A 14,656-nucleotide genomic window follows, 5' to 3' on the forward strand; every position below is an offset into this window, starting at 1 on the left:
CAAATTTGTAATCACTTTGGATTTGCCTCACATGATTCAACCACCAAAGCTCAGACAAGGACAGTGGAAAAATAAAGATTTGATTCAGTGTTAGCCCCTGTGGATATATTGACTCAAATTACATTTGAACTTCAATCACTTCTTTCCTACTTCATTTAGGATTCCTCTCACATGCATACCTAGTCAGAATTTTAGGCAATGAACCCCACAGCTCAGCGATGATATATCTGGTCAATGACATAAATCCCCATTTACCATTTTTAAAATGTGAAGACTTTTGCTTTGTTCTGAAAGGCACTGTATCTGGCATCAGAAAATCCTGCTTCCATCACTTACTCCTCCACATCCTTTGTTGAGTCAGTTAACTTATCTCTAAGGCTGAGATGCCCCTTTATTGAAATGGGGACACTTTGGAAAACAATCTCCACAAACTAAGCTATGAGGTTGTTGGAAAGACTTGTGAATATAATAATTTATTTAAATCACAAGGTAAAAATTTAACAAGTATCATTATTATTATTAAAAAATTCTATGGAAATGCAGTTTTGGTGAAAAAAATTGACCATCTGAAATTAAATTAGTTCAATAAATATATTTCTTCATATTTCTTCTTAATCTCTTGTTAAGCATTGATTATTCTTCTGAGAATACAGTCACTGTTTTGAAATGACTTAGTTTTAGCTAGTTAGCTTTTAAATGATAAATATTTTATTTGTGACCTTTTTAGTAGTTAACCAGTATATTGATCTGCTTCATTCCTGAGTTCAAAAAGTGCTTAGAGACATTGTATTTGTAAAGCATCTTATGGTGAGGGACTATTGACCTTAAGAGCTATTACTTTTTTCCTGGAGAAACAAAGTTATGCCTTTTAAACTAACGATTACAAAGCTGGATGACTACCTAAAGTTACTTTTTAAGAAAAACTAAATATATATTTTGTCACTGCAAAGAATAGGCATGGATATCAAATAGGTTTATGTAATAAATATTTAATTACATTCTTTTGTGAAAGCTTTTTTTAGCTTAACAATATATTTAAATATTTATATTTTCTCATATTCCATGAAGTTAAGCTATAATAATTATGAAAGCTAGATTTTCTAATATTTTCCTTCTTTCTTTTGCTACCAACCTAGTCTATTGTAAAAGTTCACTTATTTGTCTGGACTCCTCACAAAGTCATTACCGTATATAGAATTGCATCACTAGAATTTGGGGACTAGGAATGATTTATGTCCTTAGAAACATACAAAAAATCTTTATAAGTAAGTTATGGCTTTAATTACTTAATACATTGAAACTAAGCATGGCAATCATTTAAAGGATTTTAAAGCCATCTTTTCTTTTTAGCTTCCCAGAATACTTACATATATGCTTTAAGACTTAATTTTTATTTAACTCCATTACAAAAACAAAAATATTTTCAGGTCTTGACATTACAAGATAACCCTTAATATTAGATCTGTAGAACTGAAGACTATTTATTTAGCCTGAAGGCATGGCAACCCACTCCAGAATTCTTGCCTGGGGAATCCACAGACAGAGGAGCCTGGCAGGTGATTGTCCATAGGGTCTCAAAGAGTCGGACGCAACTGAAGCAACTTAGTATATATAATATGCCATAGCATGTCTTCTGGGATCCTAGTTCCTGAACCAGGCCATGGCAGTGAAAGCACCGAATCCCAATGACTAGACCAACAGGGAACTTCTCAGTTTTACGTTTTTTTATACCTGTATTTAAGTGAATATTTTATATTGGATACTCAGCATCAAATAGTTAAAAGATAGTAATAAAACTAGTAAATGAATTAAAATGTGTAATTTGCTTGCCTAAAAATGTCAATATCCATTTTTTCTATGCTACTGGTAGAAAAACAACTATTTAAAAGAGGTACAATAATGCAAATAATTATTTCTTGCTTTTCTATATTTTTCTTGAATCCTTGTTTTCAGCTTCTTTTTTGGTGTTCTTTTGTATTTCTCTTTGAAAAGGGATTTCATGTTAGAACTAATAAAATATAAATAATTTAGGTGTCAAAAATTCAAATATCTATTTGTACATACATATTTTATTATTGAAAGCAAATATGAGAATCGGTCTAAGGGAGTTTTTACAACATCCCTCCAAGCTGCACCTCCCATACTGTGAAAGTTAGAAATTGGCTAACTAAACCAACATGTAGCTCAAGAGCTTGTGTAATTGTAACTTAGTAGTCATCAAAATATAAAATCAGAACACTAAAATAAGGAAAAAAAATGTCACATCTGTCATCTGTCATCTGAGCATGATTTTTTCATATTTCTGTTGCAGAAATTAGCTTACTGCTAAAAGCACTTAAATCATTTTCCATGAAATATTGTTTGATGCTACTTTTTTTTAAACAGTACATTTTATTTATAAAAGTAACATTGCTTTTTGATTCTTAAGTAGTTCAGTTTTTTATTTAACTCTCTATAGGTTGAGAATTACTTTTAGATGTAGAAATTTGTGATAAAAATTTAGAGAAAAAAACTTTTAAAAAATTTAAATGGAGATTAATTTAAATTTAAATGGTCCTAAATGGAGATTTGCTCCCAGAATAGTGGTAATTATTTTCATAAGTGATAGTGCTAAATACACCCTGAGGTAGGAAATGGCATTCCACTTCAGTATTTTTGCCTGGAAAATCCATGGACAGAGGAGCCTGGTGGGCTACAGTCCATGGGATTGCAAAGAGACAAATATGACTGTGCACACACAGACACTGATAAATACAGTTAAGCGTACAAAAGACTGCAAGGTAAGTTTTTGTTGTTCATCATGACCTTGAACAAATACTAATCTCTTCTACAATAGAGGTAGGTCTATTTGTCTCCTGTTTACACGTTCTTCCTTCATCTTGCCTAGTGCAACACATTTTCATATATCAAATGATTTATGGAAAACCTAGGTATAAATCTATATGCACATATGTTTCATCCTATGTGCAAAGAGAAAGAGCAGGCTGCTTTCTACATTTGAGCTCCTTCTAACCTGTCCTGGTAGTCCAATGGTTAAGACTCTGAGCTTCCATTGCTGGGGGGAGGTTCCATCCCTTGCTTGGGAGCTAAGATCCTGCATCCCATGCTATGTGGCCAAAAGAAAAGAAAAGAAAACAAACAAAGAAAACAAGCTGTGTTGATCAGCAACTCAGCTAATTTAAAATCAGACATCTGGATTATCTGTAGACTTTTGTGTCTATACAGTTTCATTATTTTTTTTTAAGAACTATTAATTCACTTAGGCTTCATAAACCTTCACTGAGTGCTTCAAAATTAGTTCAGCATTAGAGGGGTTTCCTGATATGCACTAAAATAGATTAAAACTAACATAAGTCTTTAGGCTTAACACACATTGATTGAAGTCCAGTTTTATTTATGAAGCAGAAGTTTCCCAAATTTAATTTCATTCATTGGATTCTCTAAAACACAACAAAGGAAAAAGAAAAGATAAGATTTTTAGATTAAGAAGGACCTAGAGTAACCTTCATGCATTATATAAGGTACACTCTGGGGTAATATATATTTTAAAAGGAAATCTATTAGATGAAAACATAGGCAGAACACTCATTGACATAATTCATAGCAAAATTCTCTTTCACCCACCTCCTATAGTAATGGGAATAAAAAGAAAAATAAACAAATGGGATCTAATTAAATTTAAAAGTTTTTGCACAGCAAAGGAAACTATAAACAAGATGAAAAGATAACTCTCAGAATGGAAGAAAATAATGGCAAAAGAAGCAACTGACAAAGGATTAATCTCCAAAATAAACAAGCAGCTCATTATCAGAAAAACAAACAACCCAGTCAAAAAATATGTGGAAGCTCCAGACTGACATTTCTCCAAAGAAGAAAAACAGATGTTCAACAAACATGAAAAGATGTGCAACATTGTTCATTAGTAGAGAAATGCAAAACAAAACTACAATGAGGTATCATCTATACCAGTGAGAATGGCCATAATAGAAACATCTATAAAAAACAACAACAACAAATGCTGGAGAACATGTGGAGAAAGGGACTTCCCTGGTGGCTTAGTGGTAAAGAATCTGTCTGCCACAGGTTAGATGCCTCAGACAGGAAGATCCCCTGGAGAGGAAATGGGTACCTACTCCAGTATTCTTGTCTGGGAAATCCCAGGCAGAGGAACCTGGCATGCTACAGTCCATGGAGTTGCAGAGTTGGACACTAAACAACAACAGTGCTTGTACTGTAGGTGGAAATGTAAATTGATACAGCCACTATGGAGAACAGTATGGAGGCTCCTTTAAAAACTAAAAATAAAACTACCATATGACCCAGCAATTCCATTACCAGGCATATACCCTGAGAAAACCGTAATTCAAAAAGACACATGCACCCCAATGCTCATTGCAGCACTATTGACAATGACCAGGACATGGAAGCAACCTAGACGTCCAGAAGAATGAATGAAGAATGGCAGAAGAATGAATGAAGAAGTTGTGATACATATATATATAATGGAATATTACTCAATCATAAAAGGAACAAATGTGAGTCAGTTGAAATGAGGTGGATGAACCTTGAGCCTGTTACACAGTGAAGTGAGAAAGAGAAAAGCAAATATTGCATGCTAACACATATATATGAAGTCTAGAAAAATGGTACTGATGAACCTATTTTCAGGGCAGGAATAGAGTCGCAGATGTAGGGAATGGACTTGTGGACCCAGCAGGGGATGAAGAGAGTGGGAAGAAAGGAGAGAGTAACACTGAAATATATTCATCACCATGTGTAAAATAGATAGATGGCGGGAAGTTGCGGTATAGCATTGGGAGAACAGCCCGGTGCTCTGTGACAACCTAGAGGGGTGACGTGGGAGTGGATGGGAAGGAGGCTCCAGAAAGAGGGGATATGTGTATGCTTCTGGCTGCTTCACACTGTCAAATGGCAGAAACAACACAGCATTGTGAAGCAATTATGCTACAGTTAAAAATAAAAAACATTAAAAAGCATACCTACTGCTCTAATTAAAAAGTGAACTTAAGATTTCACTTAAGAAACTTAAGTTTCTTGCTCTGTTATTTAGATCGTTGCTTTCCAAAATCACTTGTCATTCATATACTTGGAAATGATCTTAAATTGATTATTTAGTGTTCTGTGATATTTTTCTAGGACCCCCCAAATCAACAAAGAATAGGAAAATATAGGAAAAAGAGCCAAAGTATAGAAACAAGATTAGGGTCAACAGAAGAAAAGTATTTTTAAAAGACTTAAAAATGTTGATAAACTTTACAGCTTTATGAACAGTGGTGATATTGAAAATGAAGTATAGTCACAATATTGCCCAGTATAGATTAAGCTGTAGTCTATGCATTTTTTGACATGATCCACTCAAGAAAGAAAATAATCTTTTCAATCCTGAGGAGTTGGGTAGAGAAAAGTTGCATTTATAAGACAATTTCCTATGGGGAATACCTGACCTGCTAAACAGAACTTAAATTAGGTATGATTTGTCTTTAGGTTTGATAGTTTTCTCTCAGTTATATTCAGTGAGGCATCAGGCATATTCATAGAAATACCATTATTATGTACTTTAGGTTTTTAGAAAACTGATTCCAAGTATCTAATTTTATATATTTAAAACAACATGACTTCTGCAAGTGTAATCACAAGTAGAAAAAACAACAAAGGCTTTTATTCAAGCATGTTATAAAATTCACTATTAAAGGGTGAACTTTTGAAAGGATTGATATAACAATCTAAGAACAATGTCCCACTCTTTCCATTTCTCCACATACCACAGTTCTCTTCTATGTCATGACTGTGGGTTTCCTGTATTTATACTGACTGTTGTTAATCCCTGGACTGATAGATCCTCTCCATTTAATGTTTCTTAATTTTTCAATTGGAGGAAAAGTGTTTTAAATGCTGTGTTTGTTTTCACCATACAAATGATCCATTCAATTTTAACTCACATTTGATAAGCCTGTTTGGAGGGGCGAATTCGCATTTAGAGTCGGACCCCATTCCTGCCAGAGACACTCAGGGGGCTCAGGTAGGCCTTGCGCGTACCGGGACCTGGGGACCCCATGGAAACAAGGAGAGAACTGTGCTTGCGCATCTGCTGTGGAGGTATGGGTCAGCAGTGGACAGCTGCAAGGACGGGGCAACATGAGACATCCTGGGCTGGATGAAGCACAAGCTGGAATCAAGATTGCTGCGAGAAATATCAATAACCTCAGATATGCAGAGGACACCACCCTTACGGCAGAAAGTGAAGGAGAACTAAAGAGCTTCTTGAAAGTGAAAGAGGAGAGTGAAAAAGGCTTAGAGCTCAACATTCAGAAAACTAATGTCATGGCATCCAGTCCCATCACCTCATGGAAAATAGATGGGAAAACAGTGGGAACAGTGACAGATTTTTTTTTTTTTTTGACTCCAAAATCACTGCAGCCATGAAATGAAAAGACGCTTACTCCTTGAAAGGAACATTATGACCAACCTAGACAGTATATTGAAAACCAGAGATGTTACTTTGCCAACAAAGTTCCGTCTTGTCAAGGCTACGGTTTTTCCAGTATTCATGTATGGATGTGAGAGTTGAACTTAAAGAAGGCTGAGCACAGAAGAATTGATGCTTTTGAACTGTGGTGTCAAATAAGACTCTTGAGAGTCCCTTGGACTGCAAGGAGATCCAACCAGTCCATCCTAAAGGAAATCAGTCCTGAATATTCACTGGAAAACTGATGTTGCTGCTGAAACTCCAATACTTTGGCCACCTGATGGGAAGAATTGACTCATCTGAAAAGACCCTGATGCTAGAAAGATTGAAGGCTAGAGGAGAAGGGGACGACAGAGGATGAGATGGTTGGATGGCATCACCAACTCAATGGACATGAGTTTGAGTAACTATAGGAGTTGGTGACGGACAGGGAGGCCTGGTGTGCTGCAGTCCATGGGGTCACAAAGAGTCAGACATGACTGAGTGACTGAACTGAACTGAACTGAAGCCTATTTGAGACAAATGTTTGAAATTCTGAGGTTTTTAATGTCTGGTCAATGTCTCTTTAATTGTATTAAATAAAAAGAAAGAGAAAATCATTGCAAACTATAACAGCAAGCATGATTAAATATATAATTTTCTATTAATCCAAATGTTTTAAAAATTCAAACAAACTCAAGAGCTACTACAATTGGAATTTATACTCTCTCTCCAATCCAAGCCACTTTTTTCATTGCTTCCCAGTACAACCAGAGGGCTTGCCTGGTGGCTCAGTTGTTGAAGAAACTGCCTGCAATGCTGGAGACCTGGGTTCAATCCCTGGATTGGGAAGATCCTGTGGAGAAGGGAATTGCAACCCACTCCAGTATTTTTGCCTGGAGAATCACATGGCCAGAGGAGGCTGGCAGGCTATATAGCCCATGGCGTCGCAAAAAGTCAGACATGACTGAGTGACTAACACACACACACACATGACCAGAGCAAAACTGAATATCTCCTCCTATGACATGTGCTTTTATTTTAACATCACTTTATAACATATTTATCTTTTGAGAAAAAAACAATGTACAATTACAAAACATACAAATATAAGAAATTAAAATTATAGAAAATAAATGTTGATGGAAATTATTTTCATCTCCACCATTTTGTAGACAACACACTACAAATGGAAATATCTCAGTCATGCTTTTATTTAGCTTAATAATTAATGAAATGTGGATAATAATTCTCATACATCCTAGCTAAAATATTCTTTGATAATCATATATGAAGGTACTTTGGAAATTCCAAAACTCCATAAAAATATTACTTTACAAACCTGGTGGCTCAGATGGTAAAGAATGTGCCTGCAATGCACGAGACCCAGGTTTGAACCCTGGGTCAGGAAGATCCCCTGGAGAAGGAAATGGCAACCCACTCCAGTATTCTTGCCTGGGAAATCCAGGAGAGTGGAGCCTGGCGGGCTACAGTCCACAGGGTCACAAAGAGCTGGATATGACTGAGTGACTAACACAGATGACCACTTTGTTTACAGCAAACTTATTACTCATCACTTTTTTATAGTATCTTCTTTTAAAAAATTAGGATTTCTCTTCTTTCACCCCAAATCTTCCTAGATTTTAGCAAGTATAAATAATATTGCTAGCATACATAAACTGTGGTGCATAAAATAATTGTAAATAAATGTTTATATTTTACATGTATTTTTTTTTACTATTTTTGATAAACACTATTCATTAGGCCTAAGGTTTCAGTGTATTTTTATTCTTCCAGTTTTAGATGTGCATCTCACTGTGACTAAAACTTACGAAGTTTTTTAGTTTAATATTATTTTTTTAATTTTTTCATTATTTGTATAGTAAATTTACCTTTTTGGTCATTGCCTTACTTCTATATGTCAAATTAAAAACTCTCCCAATCTTTGAAAGTCTGATGTCAAAATTAAAAAAAAGATAATTATTGATAATTCTCTTATTGTCTCTGACAGATAACACTGAACTATGCTCAGTTTTTGAACAAATATATATATATATAATATATATTATATCATATTTATAATTTATATTTAATTTATATATTTAATATTTATATTATATATCATTAATATATACTAATTTATAATTTTATATTTAATTTATATATTTTATATACAATATTATAATTATATATATATATGTATGCATATTTCCTAGGTGGCACAGTGGTGAAGAATCACCTACCAATGCCAGAGATGTAAGAGACACGGATTCAATCCCTGAGTCAGGAAGATACCCTGGAGGAGGAAATGGCAACCCACTACGGTATTTTTTTTTTTTAAGGTTTTGAATTACACTTATTGTTATTTTTATAGTAAAGGTTATTTTGCACAATATGTTAAACATGTAAATATCCATTTAAATAAAACGATAAGATTAAAACTCTTAAAAGTTTATTTTACTTGATCCACTTGAAGTGGATCAAAGTCTCCTTCGTTTTAAATTATGACTATACTTTCTTTGTGTTCTAATCATTTACTCTGTAATATCAGTTCTTTTTTGGACAATTCTCCTTAATAGTATTTATGAGATAAACTAATTACATCATTCTGCTTTCTGACAAAACGTGCTCATTAGCAACTTTTCCGGTTCAGTTCAATTCAGTTCAGTCGCTCAGTCATGACAGTCTCTTTGCCACCCCAAGGACTGCAGCACACCAGGCTTCCCTGTCCACCAACTCCTGGAGCTTACTCAAACTCATGTCCATGGAGTGCCCATAAATGTTCACTTTATTCAGATATTTAATTGTTTATTGAACTAGTTGTACAAAAACTGTGGGTACAGTGTTCTATCTCACATGTTTTTCAGGGTACGATTTAAAGTAATGCTATTATATCTGTGCTGGCTGTGAAGAGAGTATTGTCATCAGTGAAGATAAAACTGCAGTCTTTTATAAAGGATTGTATTTCAGGCAAATAATATTGGAATTTTAAAAGGGTAAAATCTTAAAAAATATATTAAAAAAACTGTTAGAAACTTGAAAAAAGTACATAATTGTATGTAATTACACCAATTTATTTACTGACTATGCCAAAGCCTTTGACTGCGTGGATCACAATAAACTGTGGAAAATTATGAAAGAGATGGGCATACCAGACCACCTGACCTGTCTCTTGAGAAACCTATATGCAGGTCAGGAAGCAACAGTTAGAACTGGACATGGAACAACAGACTGGTTCCAAATAGGAAAAGGAGTACGTCAAGGCTGTATATTGTCACCCTGCTTATTTAACTTCTATGCAGAGGACATCATGAGAAATGCTGGGCTGGAAGGAGCACAAGCTGGAATCAAGATTGCTGGGAGAAATATCAATAACCTCAGATATGCAGATGACACCACCCTTATGGCAGAAAGTGAAGAGGAACTAAAAAGCCTCTTGATGAAAGTGAAAGAGGAGAGTGAAAAAGTTGGCTTAAAGCTCAACATTCAGAAAACTAAGATCATGGCATCTGGTCCCATCACTTCATGGGAAATAGATGCGGAAACAGTGTCAGACTTTATTTTTTGGGGCTCCAAAATCACTGCAGATGGTGATTGAAGCCATGAAATTAAAAGACGCATACTCCTTGGAAGGAAAGTTATGACCAACCTAGATAGCATATTAAAAAGCAGAGACATTACTTTGCCAACAAAGGTCCGTCTAGTCAAGGCTATGGTTTTTCCAGTGGTCATGTATGGATGTGAGAATTGGACTGTGAAGAAAGCTGAGTGCCGAAGAATTGATGCTTTTGAACTGTGGTGTTGGAGAAGACTCTTGAGAGTCCCTTGGACTGCAAGGAGATCCAACCAGTCCATCCTAAAGGAGATCGGTCCTGGGTGTTCATTGGAAAGTTGATGCTGAAGCTGAAACTCCAATATTTTGGCCACCTGATGCGAACAGTTGACTCACTGGAAAAGACCCTGATGCTGGGAGGGATTGGGGGCAGGAGGAGAAGGGGACAACAGAGGATGAGATGGCTGGATGGCATCACCAACTCGATGGACATGAGTTTGAGTAAACTCCGGGAGTTGGTAATGGACAGGGAGGCCTGGCGTGCTGCAATTCATGGGTTCGCAAAGAGTCGGACACGACTGAGCAACTGAACTGAACTGAACACCAATTTATAAGTGCTTTGGGACTTGTCTGAGGGATTTTTAGCTTTTAGGATCACCCAGAGGTAATTAGCTGTGTTTTAAATGAACACATATTGAGTTCTTTGGAGCTCTTCATATATCTAGAAACATTTTATAAAAGTCATGTTGGAGATCAGTGGTTACATGGAAGTTTATATTGTATGTGATTTTCTAGATTTCTGGTTCTTTGATAATACCCTTTGTAGTATTCCTCATTAATTTAGGAATTGAAAATTTTCAGATTTTAAAAGATATAAACAAAATTCACCAATAATCTTTCAACATTACTCAAACCTATCAATAAAGCCCTGTGCTATTGTTTACATATGTTTTAAAATGAAAAGGAAAGTGAAGTCACTCAGTCATGTCTGATTCTTTGCGATCCCATGAAGTGTAGCCTACCAGTCTCCTCTGTCCATGGGATTTTCCAGGTAAGAGTACTGGAGTGGGTTGCCTTTCCCTTCTCCAGGGGATCTTCCCAACCCAGGGGTCAAACCCGGGTCTCCTGCATTGCAGGCAGATGGTTTACCATCTGAGCCACCAGGGAAGTCCTCATATATGTTTTAAGTCTTCAGGCTATTTCTGGTACATCTTAAAAAGGTAGTCTTGTCTTTTTTGTGTGTAATCAGTTAAGCAATACTGATGTAGACAGCTTATTACCTACTAGCAAATTTCTTTTCATACAACCCTAATATTTGGGAGGTGAAGATTGCATTTTACAATTCCTTAATACTGTCTATTTTCTAGTCATTTTGATTTTTCTGTCAAAATGATATTACATGTATAATGATTTTTAAATGCATAAATACAATGCTAATCTACAATTTCCTTTCAAGTCCCTTTTCCCTACTAACAGGAGAGATTTGGAAGAAGATGGTATCAAGAGGAAGCACTGATAAATCAGACTTAATTTTTAAACCAAGTAATTAATTTGAGGTAAGAAAAAGCAGTTAATTGAGGATAATTGGTTTAGTAATGGAAAGGAAATTATAAATATACTTTACTATGTAAATTAATTACTATTTGTAAAATCCTACATTCCTTTCTAGAAGAATGTGTCTATTTACATGTATATGAAATTATATATTTATATATTATATATATGTATATTTACAAAGTCAGATTGTGAATGACATATCTTTTCAAAATATTTCTAGTCCTTTATATCATAAAAGCTATCTTTTAGCCTAGCGATAAATTGGTCAAAGACATATGATCATCCTATGTGATAATCATAAGACATATATATCATAATGCTATTAAAAAATTCTATCAAGCTGTTGTGTGAATAAAATAAGAAGAAGGCAAAGGACTCCTTTACTGGAAGTTATTAATGTATTGGTAGGGATGAGTGAGAAAGCTTTTCTAGTGGTGTAACATAGTGTGACCTGAAAAATAGGTGGAAGAAGCATATAAGCTGATGGTTGGTGGTCAAGGAAAGCATGATAGAGAAGACAACTTCTCACATGACGCTGAAGAATAAGCAGTTTTCTGTGTGATGATGAGCCCATTTCAGTCAGAACATGATATGAGCAAAGAAGGAAATATATGGAAATATACAGTATAACCTGAAGTTAGCAGATATTTATGGATATTAGGGATTTGATATTGGGGGTAACTGGTGGAAGATGCTGATTAAGTGATAAATGAGGAGGTTAAAAAAATGAACCTTTCTATTGAATAGAAAAATGAATAAATACATCAACCAAAACAAAATAAACACCACCACCAACAAAACCTAACTGATCTTTTCTTAAAAGATGGTAGGAAGAGGCTAGAGACACATAGACAAGGAAATAAAGCCTGCTGCAATGGTTGAGAGGGGGCTAGTAGAGGCCTGGGCTTCAGCACTAAAATGTCCATCCAGCCTTCCCTCTCTCTTATTCCATGCCTTTTTCCATAATGCATATATACATGTCAATCCCTGCCTGATGTTTGGATTGAAGAAGCTAGAAGATAGTTAGTCTCATATTTAATTTAGTGATTTAATTCACATTAGATAATTCAGGGACTTCCCTACATTATCTGTAGGGACTTCCCTGGTGGTCCAGTGGTTATGACTTCATCTTCCAATGCAGAAGGTACAGGAAGCTAAGATTCCACTGACTTATGGCCAAAAAAATAAATAAATCAATAAAACAGAAGCAATATTGTAACAAATTCAATAAAGACTTTAAAAATGAAAATAAATGGGGAAAAAAAGACTTTAAAAATGGCCTATATAAAAAAAATTTTAAAAGTAGACACTGTATAAAATAAAATATACTATATTTTGTAATATAAATGTATATGTATACATATATACCATAAATTATAATTAGTACAGACTTCCCTGGTGGCTCAGATGGTAAACAGTTTGCCTGTATGCTTATTCTATATACTTTTAATTAGAATGACATTTCAAGTGACTCATAATTTTGAACATTTTTTTAAATATCTATCCAATCTCCCTTAAGGTCTTAGTATCTATCTTTTTAAAATTTAAAACAATTCCATATAAAAACTGAATAATCTAAAATATAAAAAGCATTCTTCTTCTATGAGAATGATGATGGAAACTTGTCAAATTTTAGTATGAGTTAAGGTAACATTTTTTTTTTTTTTAGGTAACATGTTTTAATGTAAGAAAGGAGATTAAAGAATAAAATAATTGCATTAATTTTGAAAAAAAAACCATTAAAAGAAACAGTAGATAATAGCATTTTTTCTGATAAATATTTCAAAAAACTGAAAACTTAGCAATGAATATTTTATAATTGTTGCAAACCTGGTGCAAATATAAACCATGGAAAATTGTGAAATATCTAAAGCATTTGCATAGCGAATATTTATGCTCTTATCTACACTGACATTTCAAATTGCTAATTATGTTGGAAGGAGACCACCTGCCACAAAATCCTGTCCAAAAAATGGATAGTGATATAAAACATTTTTCTCTATGATAATTATTCAAACTGCTACATTTGAAGTTTATTCTTACCTGACTCACTCTATAATTTCTTCATATTCAGTTTAAATCTTATGGTATATGTTCAATTTACTTTCATGGAATTAATTTTGTTATTTCACATAAGACAATGAAGCTTTTATTGGCTAGTAGAAAAGGGAGCTTCTTAGAATGACATGAATATGATCAAAACAGATATTGACTAGTGTTAAAAAAAAGTGAATAGTTTAAATTTTAGGTCCTTGCTTCACTCATTAAATGGCCAATTTCGTTGTTTCTTTTAATTTTAAAAGACCATTCCATATATTTAAAACAAGGAAATTAAATTTTCTTTACACAAACAGAAAATACCTTTTTTTCTTAAAGACTATAATACAAAATTGAATTACACTTGTAGAAGATTAAACTAGAGCTTCCCAGGTGACTCAGGGGTAAAGAATCCACTTGCCAAGAAGTAGATAGAGATTTGACCCCTGCATTGGGAAGATTCTCTGAAGAAGGAAATGGCAACTCACTCCAGTATTCTTGACTGGGAGATCCTATGGACAGAGGAGCCTGACAGACTAAATAGTTCTTGGGGTAGCAATAGTTGGACATGACTTAGCAACTAAAGAGCAGGAGCATCAATATTAAACTACAATTGATGTTTTACAAATTGTTTATTGAAATTCCAGACAGTTTAACCTATTTATTATAAAATGTGTATAAAATACACATATTTTTGAATTTTCTAAATTTGTAAGACAATAAATGCAAAATGTGAACAAATATATGAATGATATTATCATTTTTTAAGGAATTTATGACCTATTAAGTTTACAAAATTTCCATTTTAACACACATTTTATTGTGTCTTAGAGACTTCCTTTTCTGCATTGGGGTTAAATAAAAATAAATTAAGCTACATTATTAAAATGAAACATTCTAAACATGTAGGGCCACTTATTATTGCACACTGCATCTGAATGACTATATTGTATACCATCAACTATAAAATAGAAGTGTAGATTTTCACTAAGAAAAATAGAGACAAAAATGTTATTCATTTCATTTGGTGTAAGGATAAAACA

At 34.2% G+C, this 14,656-nt stretch overlaps 1 protein-coding gene across 1 annotated transcript in view; it reads right to left on the minus strand.

Annotated features, from left to right (window-relative positions):
- The window catches only part of NCAM2 (neural cell adhesion molecule 2), a 530,165-nt gene that overhangs the window by 12,376 nt on the left and 503,133 nt on the right, over positions 1 to 14,656 (minus strand). The window lies entirely within an intron of this gene.

Source organism: Cervus elaphus, chromosome 31 (genome assembly GCF_910594005.1).
Source record: "Cervus elaphus chromosome 31, mCerEla1.1, whole genome shotgun sequence".
Lineage (NCBI taxonomy): Eukaryota > Metazoa > Chordata > Mammalia > Artiodactyla > Cervidae > Cervus > Cervus elaphus.